The 12,521-nt window shown below is 45.9% G+C and overlaps 1 protein-coding gene across 4 annotated transcripts in view; it reads left to right on the top strand.

Moving 5' to 3' along the window:
* FAM163A (family with sequence similarity 163 member A) overlaps window positions 1-12,521 on the top strand; it is a 54,229-nt gene that overhangs the window by 4,223 nt on the left and 37,485 nt on the right. Inside the window, exon 1 of one of the 4 annotated variants that reach the window (XM_081025885.1) lies at window positions 100-226. The exons of the other annotated variants lie outside the window; for them this stretch is intronic. The gene's annotated coding sequence lies outside the window, so the exon portion shown is untranslated. Of the gene's footprint in view, window positions 1-99; window positions 227-12,521 lie in introns of those variants that run through there. 4 annotated transcript variants of the gene reach the window in all.

The following is a 12,521-nucleotide window of genomic DNA, read 5'->3' as shown; positions in this document are numbered from 1 at the left end:
GATCCTCCAGCTTGGAACACAAAACGAAGAAATAGAAACTATTCCTCTTTTTATTGCCTTACTGTTCCCCTGTACAGTGTAAAGCCTCAGCAATCGGATGGCGTTAGTAAGGGAGCTGGAGCCCTGTGGTTGAGCGTCAGAGAGGGCAGAAGGTGTGTCGGTCCCTTTCCGTTGTTGCACTTGGATCTCAGAAAGGAGAGGAAGAGAGATGTACTGGAAAGAAAAGGTTTGGAAATTATTCTGTGGTCGAGAGCTCTATTGTCCCTGAGGGGGAAGGAAGGTTATTGATAGGAGTTGTCATGCCATCAATCATTGTGTCCCTGAATGCCCCTTTGGGCGCTTTCCATCAGCCCAGATGCCCAGCTCAGTTGTTTTCCCTCCTCCCCCCACCACAATTCCCTTCTGCTGATCTCCCAGCCTGGTTGGGGGCAGGGATCAGGCATTGCCTTCCCTCTTTCAGGTAGGACAGGCTATTCAACAGCAGGAGCCATGGGAGAAAGACTGGCATCCAGTCACATGAGATGGGGCCCTCCTTACCTGCTAGGGGGTTAGCCTTCATCAGAGGCTTTCTATGTTCTAGTTACTCTGCTAAGCACTCTGCCTACAGTATGTCATCTAATCTCTTGATCGGATATATTGAGAGGCCAGGCTCTTTGCCACCAAACAACACCTTTCTGCTCTCCCTTCAATGACTTTTCTGTTCTCTGTTCAGTAACTTGCACCACAAGCACGATGGCGTCACACAGGTGTCACACACTCAGCCTGGGTTATAACGGCATGTGGCCGAGCATGCCATAGTTTGACAGATGAACTGGAATCTTCGCAGTCTGCATAGGTTTGCGCAAGGCACGGTTTGGGGATAAAGCAGTCGGAGTTCTTGCTTTGGGTGTCCATCCCTCTGGCGTCTGTCTCTGTATGGGCATCTGGGCCAGGCTGAGTGGACAGAGCGTGTGACGTTCCTGAGGGATGGAGGCAGGAGAAGGAGCCGTGGCCTCTGCGTTGGTCCAGATGCTAGTGGTGTGAAAGGCTGTGAGATGGAAGGTGAACAGGGTGGCCCCTGGGACTCGGTGCTGGGAGTCTGCCTGCTGTTTGGAAAACACAGCCTGATGGCTGAGAGCCTCGCTCACTGCCAACCTTTCTCCTCCCACGCTGCTCACCAGCTAGGGCTCACCTCTGACTCTCATCCCGCTTCAGAAAGAAACAGCTTGAATTTTTCCCCAGATAAATTCTGGAGCACACAAGGCAGCTGCTGTTGCCTGCAGGGGGAGAGCGAGAAGCTGAACTGGGCTCTCAGCTGCGGCTGCCAGAACCTCGCCAGGAGGGGAAAACCAGATGCCCCGACTATGTTTTTTTAAAAAGTCACCTTATGACACAAAACATGATGTTTATATAACATACAAGTAGTTGGGTGATAAGTTTAAGCCACTTCAGTTCAGAAAACATCTATTGTTCAAGGCACTGGGAAGACAGAAAGAAAGAGGAACAAGATGTGATCCCTGGGCTCAAGTTGCCCACAAGGCAGTGTGGGAGAGGGACATTCATATCACCAACAGGATACACAAAGGGCACAAGTGACATGCAGTCATGTGCAGAGAGGCTGACATGAATCAAACGCTGGCCCAAGTAACTCTGATAGATGAGATTGCTAAGGTCTTTTTGGAGAAGGTGATTTTGGAATTAGGCCTTAAGGGTTAAGTATGATTTTGATGGACCAGCTCAGCCGAAGTGGGTAAGAACACAGCTTCAGCAAAGGCACAGGGTTAGGACAGAATACGGAGTGTTTACAGCTACACTAATATCAGTCAGATCATTATTTACTCAACTTCTGCCACAGACACGCTCCTTGGTATTTTTCAAGTACTTACAGCATGAAACTGTTTAGATCCCCATAAACTAGTTAGTGTGCTATTTGTTTTGGAGGTAATATTAGCAGAGTTTAATGCTACATTAGCTATTAGACGTGCAGCCCACAAGCACAAGGCTTATAAAACTATTATAAGTTTATATCTGATTCATTGTGCTTTTTAAAAAACTAACAGGTGCTGTATTTTTTTTTGGATGAATAAACAATCATTTTATTTATTTATTTATTTTTTTATCTTAAATTGTGTTCTTTAATCATTTCTAACAGTATATATTGCAAATAATCACCACAAGAGGTCTACTTCACATCTATCACCACATACAGTTACATATTTTTCCTCCCTTTGAATGAGAACTTTTAAGATCTACTCCCTTAGCACCTTTCAAATATACAGTACAGTATTAACTACAGTCACCATGCTATACATTACATCCCTGTGAGTTAATTTTTTTTTATTAGTTTCAGGTGTACAAGACAAGGTAATACTTAGACGTTCATCATTCACATCCCTCACACTGTGAACCCCCTCCCCCCACCCACCCTACCCCCGACCCCACACCGAGCCACCACACCACATATATAAAATTATAGTTGGCATTCATCAATGCCCAGCCTCTGGTGTACAATGCCATGATCAGGTATCCACAGTATCTCTGAGGTGGTCTCCCAAATAGGACGCATGTCCATCGGATACCCAACAAAATCTTTACAACATTATTGAATAAGTTCCCCAAATTAATTTTCAAAAAACCCTGAGGCCCTCTTGTGGTTACCAGCTGCTTCCTAATCCCTTCACCTTTCCCCTTATCCCCACCCCCCCCACCCCCGCCCATCTCACAACTCTCGGTTTTTAATTTGTGTCCCCAAAACTGTTTCTGATTAGTTCATTCACTTATTCTCTTCTTTAGATTCCGCATATAAGTGAGATCATATGGTACTTGTCTTTCTCTTTCTGACTTATTTCACTTAACATAATGTTCTCTAGATCCATCCATGTTGTTGCAAATGATAAGATTTCTTTCTTCTTTATGGCTGCGTAATACTCCATTTATAAATGTACCACAGCTTCTTAATCCAGTCATCGACCGATGGGCATTTTGGTTGTTTCCATATCTTGGCTATTGTGTAAAGTGCTGCAATAAACATAGGAGTGCATACTGATTTTTGAATTGGAGTTTTGGATTTCTCCGGGTAGATGCCTAGGAGTGGAATTACTGGATCATAGGGTAGTTCCATTTTCAGATTCCTGAGATACCTCCATACTGTTTTCTATAGTGGCTGCACTAATCTGCAATCCCACCAACAGTGCACTAGCGTTCCCTTTTCTCCACATCCGCGCCACCATTTGTTGTTTGTTGATTTATTGATGATAGCCATTTTGACTGGAGTGAGGTGGTATCTCATTGTGGTTTTTATTTGCATTTCTCTGATGGTTAGTGAGGTTGAGCATTCCTTCATATGTCTTCTTGCCTTCTGTATGTCCTTTTTAGAAAAATGTCTCCTCAAGTCCTCTGCCCATTTTTTAATTGGGTTGTTTGTTTTTTTGGAGTTGAGTTGAGTAAGAACAGGTGCTATGTTACATACGTAAAGTCGACATTTCTGTTGCCTCAAGCCACTGTGTCACCACGAGTGTTTCAGAGGCGGCAGAGCATAGCTGGAAGAGCACGGGGGGTGAGAACCCAAGTTCCACCTCCCCGTTTTATTCATGCTTATTCGGTCATTCATTGGTCCCTGTATTCAACAAATATGATCCGTGTGCCTGGGCTAAGTGATGGGCTGACTAGGGAGAAGGAAGAGGGAAAGCCACAGTCCCTGTACCTCCAGGAACTCACCTCAGAGATATGGCGGCTTTGGCTCCAGAGCACCGCAATACAGCGAGTATTGCCCTGAAGAGACTCACACAAATGCTTCGGTTTCCCAGGGCTTATACAAGTGATGTTTACACTATACTGTGGTCTATGAAGTGTGCAAGAGCATTCTATCTAAAAAATACATACTTCGGTTTAAAAATACTTTGTTGCTAAACAACGCGAACCGTCCTCAGGGCCTTCAGTGAGCTGTAATCTTTTTGCTGGTGGAGGGTTTCGCCTTGGTGACCTCACAGATCACCATGACAAATATAACAATAATGAGAAAGTTTGCACTATTATGGGAATTACAAAAATGCGACACAGAGACACGAAGTGAGCAAATGCTATTGGGGACATGGTGCCGATACACTTGCTCCACACAAGAGTTGCCACAAACCTTCAATTTGTAAAAAACACGGTATCTGTGAAGCGCAATTAAACGAGGTGAGCCTGTGCATGGACGAGATCGCAGGAGAAGGCGATAAATGCCAATGAAAATAGGGACCAAGGGCTGTGGGAAAACATAATCCGCATGTGTTCTATAAATGCTGGTTGCCAAAATGAATAAACAATGTGGTAAACAGTACCAGATAACACCAAGAGAACAAATCAGAGGACTGAACGTTATTTCTTTGGATTTGGCTAGTGCGTATCAAACACTTGTTCATTCATATCCGAAACCCATGGAAATGATGGTGCTTTCTGGTGAACACCATGAAATACGCGTATGTTAAAATGGCTGACTATATAATTTTGAAATATATCAGAGAGCGTCCTGTGCTAGATTCTTCCACAGATACAGAATAGCAGGCTCCACGTTTTAAGAGAGAAAACTTTATGAAACAAAAGTTTAAATTAAGGATATTCTGTCAGCTCATTATTTTCCCCCCAACAGATGGGGGAAAGACTGCCAGGATTTTATTTTAGTACAGGAAACTCTCCGTCCAGCTGGTTGAACACCAGGGCTCCACTGTTGACAATTTGAAGGTTGTTGATGACTTTACCAAGGGCAACTTCAGAGGAGTAATGAGGCCAGATCCTAGAGAGAGTTGGGTTGAAAGGGGAGGATCGCATTTTCAAGAGGTCAACAAGTATTTATTGAATGTTCCTGGGGATACAAAGACGACAGTTATTCAGACTGGGACGTTTGTAGGAGAGACGGAAAGACATAGATAGATTAGAGAGTTTGAGAGTAAAATGGACAGGAAGTGATGGTTTGGATGTGACAGTTGAGAGGGAAGTGTTGAGAATGAGTCTTAGGCTTCCAGCTTTGTAGTAGTGGATGGTGGTATCATTCCCTGAGACAGGAAACGGTGGGAGAGAACCAGGCTTTGGGGTAAACATCATGAGTTCAATGTCAGCCATGTTGTACTTGAGGAGCCTTTGAACCATCTGATTGGATGTATGAGCAGGAGTTTGGAGGAGAGGTCTGGGCAGGAGATATGCCTCTAAGTAATCAGCATCTAGGAGTAATTGAAACCCTGGCATGGATGGCACTGTGTAGGGAGAGAGGATAGGCTTGGAAGAGAAGGCCTGGATTAAGGCTGAAAAGTAAATATAGACAAGGATGATCCTGAGAGGCAGGGAAAAAACCAGGAGGTGAAAATAGTCATGAAAGCTAAGAGCAGAGTGTTTCCTAAAGAGAAGACAAAGCATAGGTGCTGCTGAAAATTCAGTTAAAATGAGAACCAATAAAAATCCATTGGCTTTGGAAAGATGGAGGTTACGGATGATTTAGGCGAGAGCCTCAGTGACACAATGGGCAAAGTCAGACTGTAGCTGGTCTAGGAGAAAGTGGAAAGTGAAGACATGGACACTGAACGTATAAATAAGTCTTAAGGCTTGGCTGTGATAGGCGGAGGAAGAGGGTGGTTTTATTCTGTTTCAAGGAGAGACACTTGAGCATATTTATGTACCAATGGAAAGGACCCTGTTGAGTGGAAAAGTTTATGGGTCAGAGGAAGGATAATTCACAACATAAGGGTCCTAAGATGTATGCACAGCGTCAAGCGTGCGGGGCTAATGGGCGAGAAGGAGGAAAGGATCAGGGCAGATGCCCTGACGTCTGTCTATGGTGGTGGGAAGATAGAGTGTTGCCATTGAAGGAAAGGTGGATAGCAGGGAGACAGAATGGAGGAGGAAGTTTACTTAATGGGGGTGATTAGGACAGTGAGTAGGAAGGCTGAAGAAACGAGAGGAAGAATGATGATACTGCAGCACTTACTAGCTGTGTGACATCGAGCCCATTTTTCACCTGTACCATGGGAATAATAACCAGGGTGCCTGGCCCATAGCAAGTGACCGACAAATGCAGGCTGCTGTTTTAACTATCATCCTCACGGTGACCACAGTGCTGAGCACATAACTGGTTTTAGCATGAAATAGTCGTCAATACTCCCCGAGTATTAGTACCGATGAGTAAGAAGCAAATGGGCATCTCTCCATCTACACCTGTCTCACTTCCTATCTCTTGAGCACCAGTCTCTTTCTTTAAGCACGTGGAAGCTTTCCCACTACTTAATGCTGAGGGATTTCTATGTGGTGCTTAGCCAGAGCATATTCTACTAGGGGATTTAATCCTACGGGCAGGGCACTGGGCTAGGGTGAAAAGAGAGAAGAGATTCAGTTAATTGAAGAGCCCAATCACCTCTGACTTCATTTGTATACGGAGGACAGGGCATCTATGGGATTCGTTCCTTTATTCCTTTTGTAATGTCTGTTGACCTCAACTTTGTGCCTGGCCTGCACCCGGGCTGAGATACAGAGATGAATAGGAATGGTTCCTGCCCTTGTGATACTCATCTGATCAGATAAATGTTGTAATGACTGTATCAGGTGTTGGGGAGCACAGGAGAAAGAGCCCCTCGCTGTGCCCAGAGTTGGGAGGGAAGGCTTCCCAGAGAAGAAGTGTGTGAGCTGGGATGTGAAGATGAATGTCTTTGCAGACAAGAAGGAAAACAGACAAGGTGGGAACATCTCTGCCACCAAGAAGGGAAGCTTCCTCAGCCTTCTAGGCAGAAGGAGGACCAGGAGACTTAAGAAATGGCAGGGGGACTGGAAACTGCATATAATCCAGTAATGTCAGAACAGGTCATGTCAGGTTACAGAGATGACAGACTGGATAGCAGCCCGCTGTGCTGCCTCGTTGGCCAAAGACCTTGACTTGACCTTGTAGGAGATGAAGAGCCACTATAGAGTTCTCATCAGAGCAGAGTAATTGGTCAGGAGACAGTGGGGATAGTCCAGGTGAGGGTTGACCAGAGAACAGTTCCAGCAGTATGGGTCCAAGGTATGGCCATGGTAGCATATGAGTGAACTGAATGAAACTGAAGACCATTGGAATCAAGGAGGTCATGGCTATTGGAGGCTAGTGTATTAGAGAAGTCATCTTCACACATGTCGAAACTTTGTGGGATGATGGCAGAACCTTAGGAAAAGGAGCGACAATTGCTAAAGTCCTCAGTGAATGAGGGAGAGTCAGTGATGGGGTGAGGGATAGAGTGAAGAATAATCAAATAGCATGGGCTTCAAAGGAATATGGATTGTTACAAGACAATGGAAATAAAACCCTCCAGACTTTAATTCTGGAAAGCAGAATAGACTCGTGAAAGATTTGGGCTGAAGCTTTTTATATCCAAGGTGAGGCAGCCACCCCAAAACAGGTAGGACAAATTTCCAAGATGCCAGGCCATTGAGTACTGCTTGAGGACACCACACAGCCTTGCAGATGGGTACCCATAGATTCAAGATCTCAGAGATCAGCTGCATCCTCATGGTGACTCCACAATCCACGATGTCCTTGGCAGAGTCCCTTTCCATTTCCAACCTCTTCTGCTGAGGTCTTGCTGTTATTACTGAGCGTATCCTCTCACTATGGCAAAGGGGTCAGCCAGAGGGTGCCCTTCCTCTTAGAGTGCTGACAGATCAACACCAGTTTTCTCTTCACAGGTGGGTATCATTGCTGACTCGCTTCTCTGTTGGACATCTACTCTACACCCAGTGCTGTGCTGGGCACATCAAGGACTCAAAAAAGTCCTAGACATGCCCATGCCCTCAAAGACCTCATAGTCTAACTAGAAAAGTCAGAATGGAGTCCCTGGAATGGAGGGGTAGGTGGTGGGGCGCACAGTCAGGAAAGGAAGTAAGTGTATTGCAGCTGTCTAGACAAGAGTCAAGGGGGATGTAAAAGAGTCAGGAATCTGAGATGACTCCCAGATTTTTGGGTGGGGGAGAGACCTGAGAAGTCGTGGTGCCGTTCAGAAAGACAGAGAGCACCACAGAGGCTTCGGAGGGGAGGCATAGACCTGGGATTTGGAAATGGAGAATCTGCAGGCTTATTTAGGTGGAGGTGGGTGTGGAGCTCATTTGCTGTTGATGTCATGGGAAGTGCTGAGAGTATATTAAAAATAAATGTTTTAACAAAGGGAAACAAGAGTTAACAAGGAACCAAATGAAGGCAGCGGTAATAAAAGGCTGGAGAAGGAACATACTCTAGAAACATTTAAGAAGTAAAGTGGATAAGATGGGTGATTGATCGGCTGTAGAGGAGACCTAGAGCATGCAGACAGGGCTGACTCAGTTCCTGCGCTTGGGGACTGGGTGGTGCTATTAATGAAGAGGACGAATACAGGAGGGAAAGCACTTTGGGGGGAAGAGCAGGTAAAATGATGAGGTCTGCTGGGAGACTACACGAATTGGCGGTTCCTGTGGGATAGTTAAGTAGACCGTGTCTAGGAGCCACTTGGCAGTACGAGTCTGAAAGTCAAGGAACATTCAACCCAGAAATAATAGCTTTGGGCCTCACCCATAAACAGAGGAGCGCCTAAGGCACGCATGGAGGAAGACTGGATTTATGAGGGGAGTGGTCTACAGGAGATAGTCAAAGAGGGAATAGGATGGCATGAGTGGAACCAGGAGAGGTAGTGTCATGAACGGGTGAAGAGGAGAAACATGAAGGATAAAGAGTTTCAAGTAGGAGCAAATAGTCAACAGAAGATTGTTTGGGAGGGACAGTATGGGGAGAGCTTTGTCAAAAGCATTTCAGAGGAGTAGGTGGGAGTTGGAAGTCAGATTTCAGTGAGTTCAGAATGAGTAGGTTGTGAGGAAATAGAGAATTGAGTATACACAACCCTTCCAGAAGTTTTGCCGTGAAGGATCAGAGAAATGCAGGAATAGCTAAATGATTGTCATGAGGTATGGGGATAGAAAGTGTAGTCTTTTATTCCTACCAGTAGCTTTGCTGGGAGAGAAAAGAGAGGTAGTTGGGGTAATAGCTATAGGAGGAGGTGAGGAGAGATGATGGGTTATTTTTAAGAGTGAAAGAAACTTGAACATGTCCATGACTGAGGGGATAGAGAAGAGGAGAGGGGACAGGTGGAGAATCTTCCATGGAGCTTGGACTGGCTGAAGAGAGAGGAGGTGGTATCTAGACCACAGGCAGGAGGCTGGGCTGACCAGGAAGCGGAATCTTTAGCCTTTAGACATGAGGGAAGAGGATGATGGCTGGGATCATCCTGGGTAAGATTTGGGGGTGAGCTAACGATGGGGACAGGAGGATCAGGTATTTCACCTTGAATGTGTCAGTTCCCTTTGTGATGTAGGCAAAGTTGTGTGCTAAGAGGGAAGAGGATGGGCGTCCAGTGGGGACATGGAACTGTCCCTAAGGGGAATGGAAGTATTGTGGACTGAAGCCTTTGAATTTTTGAGCCCAGACAATTGAACAGTGATAACTGTGCTGACAGAAGTTGGAGTTGTTTTTTCGGGGGGGGATGCTAAGGATGCTTTTGAGCGTGTTTCATTGGGGGCAGTGGCACAAAATCCCTAAGAACAAGTCCTATAGGTGATGAGACTGTCTCAGGGGAGGGTGGCAGTGGAGGTGGAGAGATGTGGATGGACTTCGGATTCGCCTTCTTGTTTCTGATGCCTCACATACTTTGGGCGTACCCAGGGGCTTTCGGTACTGATTCTGGGACCCCCCCCTTTATTCAACAGCGTTGACTAAGTGCCCAAGGTATGCGCAATGCGTAAGAAACTGACTGAGGCAGCTCCAAGTCTAGTAAGGAGACAGACACAAAACAATAACAGTCTAGAGGTGTGTGGTTCTCTCAGCATGAAATGTGGTGGAAGTCTGTGGAGGGGGAGCTAACCCAGCTGGAGGAAGGGAGCCGGTCATGGAAAACGGGAGGAGCTGGCACCTACACCAGTAGGTAAGAAATCCCTTAACCGAGTGATGTGAAGGAGAACGCGCTTGCCAGGCCTAGCACAACCCAGCAAAGACCCAGAGGGTGCAAACACCGTGATGGGGCAGGGACAGGTGAGAGCGGAGGCTGGAGGGGTTGGCAAGGGCCAGATCATAACGGCACGTGCAACCTTTGGGTCTCAAGGGGCAGCTGACAACGTGGTGAAAACAGGAGCGGCTGAGAGGTGTGGCGTCTCCAGCTCCTAATCTAGTTTCCTGCAGTGCATCCTCCTCTTGCTGCCAGGGGTTCTTTCCAAAGTCTAGAACTGCTCTAGACTGCTCCGTGTCCCTCTCGTGTGTCCCACCAGACACTCCACAATGGCTCTGAGTGTTCTCATCCCACTCCTCTGCTGGCACACTGAGCTACGTTTACAAACCCACCACAGCACGTGCACAGTATAATCCTAATACACGTATGTGTATGAGAGTGGAACACAGTGTTCACAGGGCTTATCACCAAGTGAACAGAGTTAGAGGGGATTCTAATTATCTGTCGACTTATGCATTTTAAAATTTTCTAATACAGTTATTTTATGACAAGAAACAAATAGCAAACAGAGCTGCTCTTGGGATCTGGTTGACAGTGGTCCCAAGAATGATTGACCTCTGGCTGGTTACCCTGACTGCGCCTTGTAGACACAGCAGTATTTTTCTCCAGGAAGACTGCAAGCGAGACTAATTCATTAAGTGCTTTCAGTCCTGAAGATGACAGGAGCCAGGAAAGCATAAAGCCTTGTTACTACGGCAGCCGGTAGCCTTGATGTCTGAGTGTTTATTTATTAACAGGCCTTTGTGTACCCATCCTCCTCCAAGCTCCAGGAGCTTCGCAGCTGACTGATACAGATCATATTCTCAAAATGGTACAGCCCATCAGTCAGAATAAAGACCAGGCCAAATCCCCAGGTGACTAAAACAATGAGAACACTGTCCCAGAAAGCAAAATTGAACTTGGAAGAATATTGACTGCGGTTGGTGAGGTGTTGGGTGAATAAAGGGTTGAGAGCACACTGGACCCTAGGGTCCCTTTCTTGAAGCTAACAACTCCTGAATGCCCTTTTCATGCCAAGCATTGAGTATCGTCCTATAGACGCTTCTCCCTGCCTTTAAACTTCACAACAGTTCTGTGAGGAATTATTCCCATTTTAAAGCTATTGAAACTGAGGCTCAGCGAGAATGAATAACTGGTTAATAACAGAGCTTAGGTTTTAACATAGCCGTTTCTTCACTGAACGTCCCCATTCCCTGTTTAATGGATACTGCTTAAAGGTAGGGAATTCTAAAGCTCGGAAAATGTCCTATTGATTTTGGCTTAGAAGTTACCTAGCATGGAGTAGATGCTAAATGCTCTTATTGAATGGACGGCTGGATGGATGGATGAATGAGTGAATGAATAAGTGAGTGAATGAACAAAAGAAAGGGCTATCATTAAAAGGTCATGTAATCATAGGAAGGCCGAGAGAGATAATCACGTTAGTAACCTATCTTGTAGATAATTGCTACAAAGGGATATGGCCGGGATCCCATACTTCTTTTTGTTCTCTACCTGAGATGACAAGTATATGCCTCTTTTGGGAGTAAACATTAGGAGAGTCATTTTTCAGGTGCTGGAGAGAAGTGGGGTCGTGCTGCGTATGTGGGTCAGTCCATCCTGTCACAGTTTGGGGGAGGAGAGGTGCTAGCCTGGTCGAGTTCCTGTGCACACAGCTAGATGTCTGGTGTTTTTACTGTAAACTGGTCGCCAGGTGTCCTGCATTTTTCTGCATGGCTCCATTCTCATGGTCTAGGCACACAGAGCAGCAAGGAGGTCCAAGCAGTGCAGCTTCCTGGGCCACTGGTTGAGAGAAATGCTTCATTATTTTCTTTTCAAGGTTGTATCAAACTGACAGCCTTTCCTTGGCTCAAACGGAGAGCCGTTTTTCTCCCTGTGTGTGCTGTCAGCTTTAGGAAAGCTCGAGATTCGTTACTGGGTCAGCAAGCAGAACGTGAGAGAAGCTTTGGTTCTCATTTCTTATGTCCTCATTCATCTTCCTTGCTGTGCATAGAAAAAGCTCGCTTGTTCCTTTTTCCAGCTCTGCATTAGTCAGCCAGCAACAAGAATGAAGGCCATGTGTCCAGACCACTGTGGGAGCCCAGGAGAGAAATATTTGGGGCAACGCGATGGTCCTTCTCTCCCAGGCGTTCCTATCTTCCTTCGGAAGAGAATGGACACCAGCTTTAGATTACAGAGCAATACCAGTGAAGTAATTAGGGGCTGCAAACACTGGACCGGCTAGTTTCTTCTTCTGAAAAATGAAGGCGGTTAGAGTGGACTCTTACTTTTTCCTATTTCTCCTTCTGCTCTAAGAATGTGTAATTCGTTAATCACAAGTCTAATGAGGTTAATCAGGAAAGACCTGAAGGGACTGACTTCTGAGAAAGGGCACAGAACACTCAGGAGAACTGCATATCATTCTCAGAGGAGACACGTGGTCTCTGTGGTAGGCTATAGCAAGCCCCATTTTACAGATGTGGAAACTGAGGCCCAGAATCCCCCTCAAAAAATGGCAGGGAAGTCCTAATGCTTGGACTT

This window comes from Rhinolophus hipposideros (assembly GCF_964194185.1).
Source record: "Rhinolophus hipposideros genome assembly, chromosome: 19".
NCBI classification, from domain to species: domain Eukaryota; kingdom Metazoa; phylum Chordata; class Mammalia; order Chiroptera; family Rhinolophidae; genus Rhinolophus; species Rhinolophus hipposideros.
Note: the sequence above shows the minus strand (reverse complement) of the source record. Positions and strands in the feature narration are given on the sequence as shown.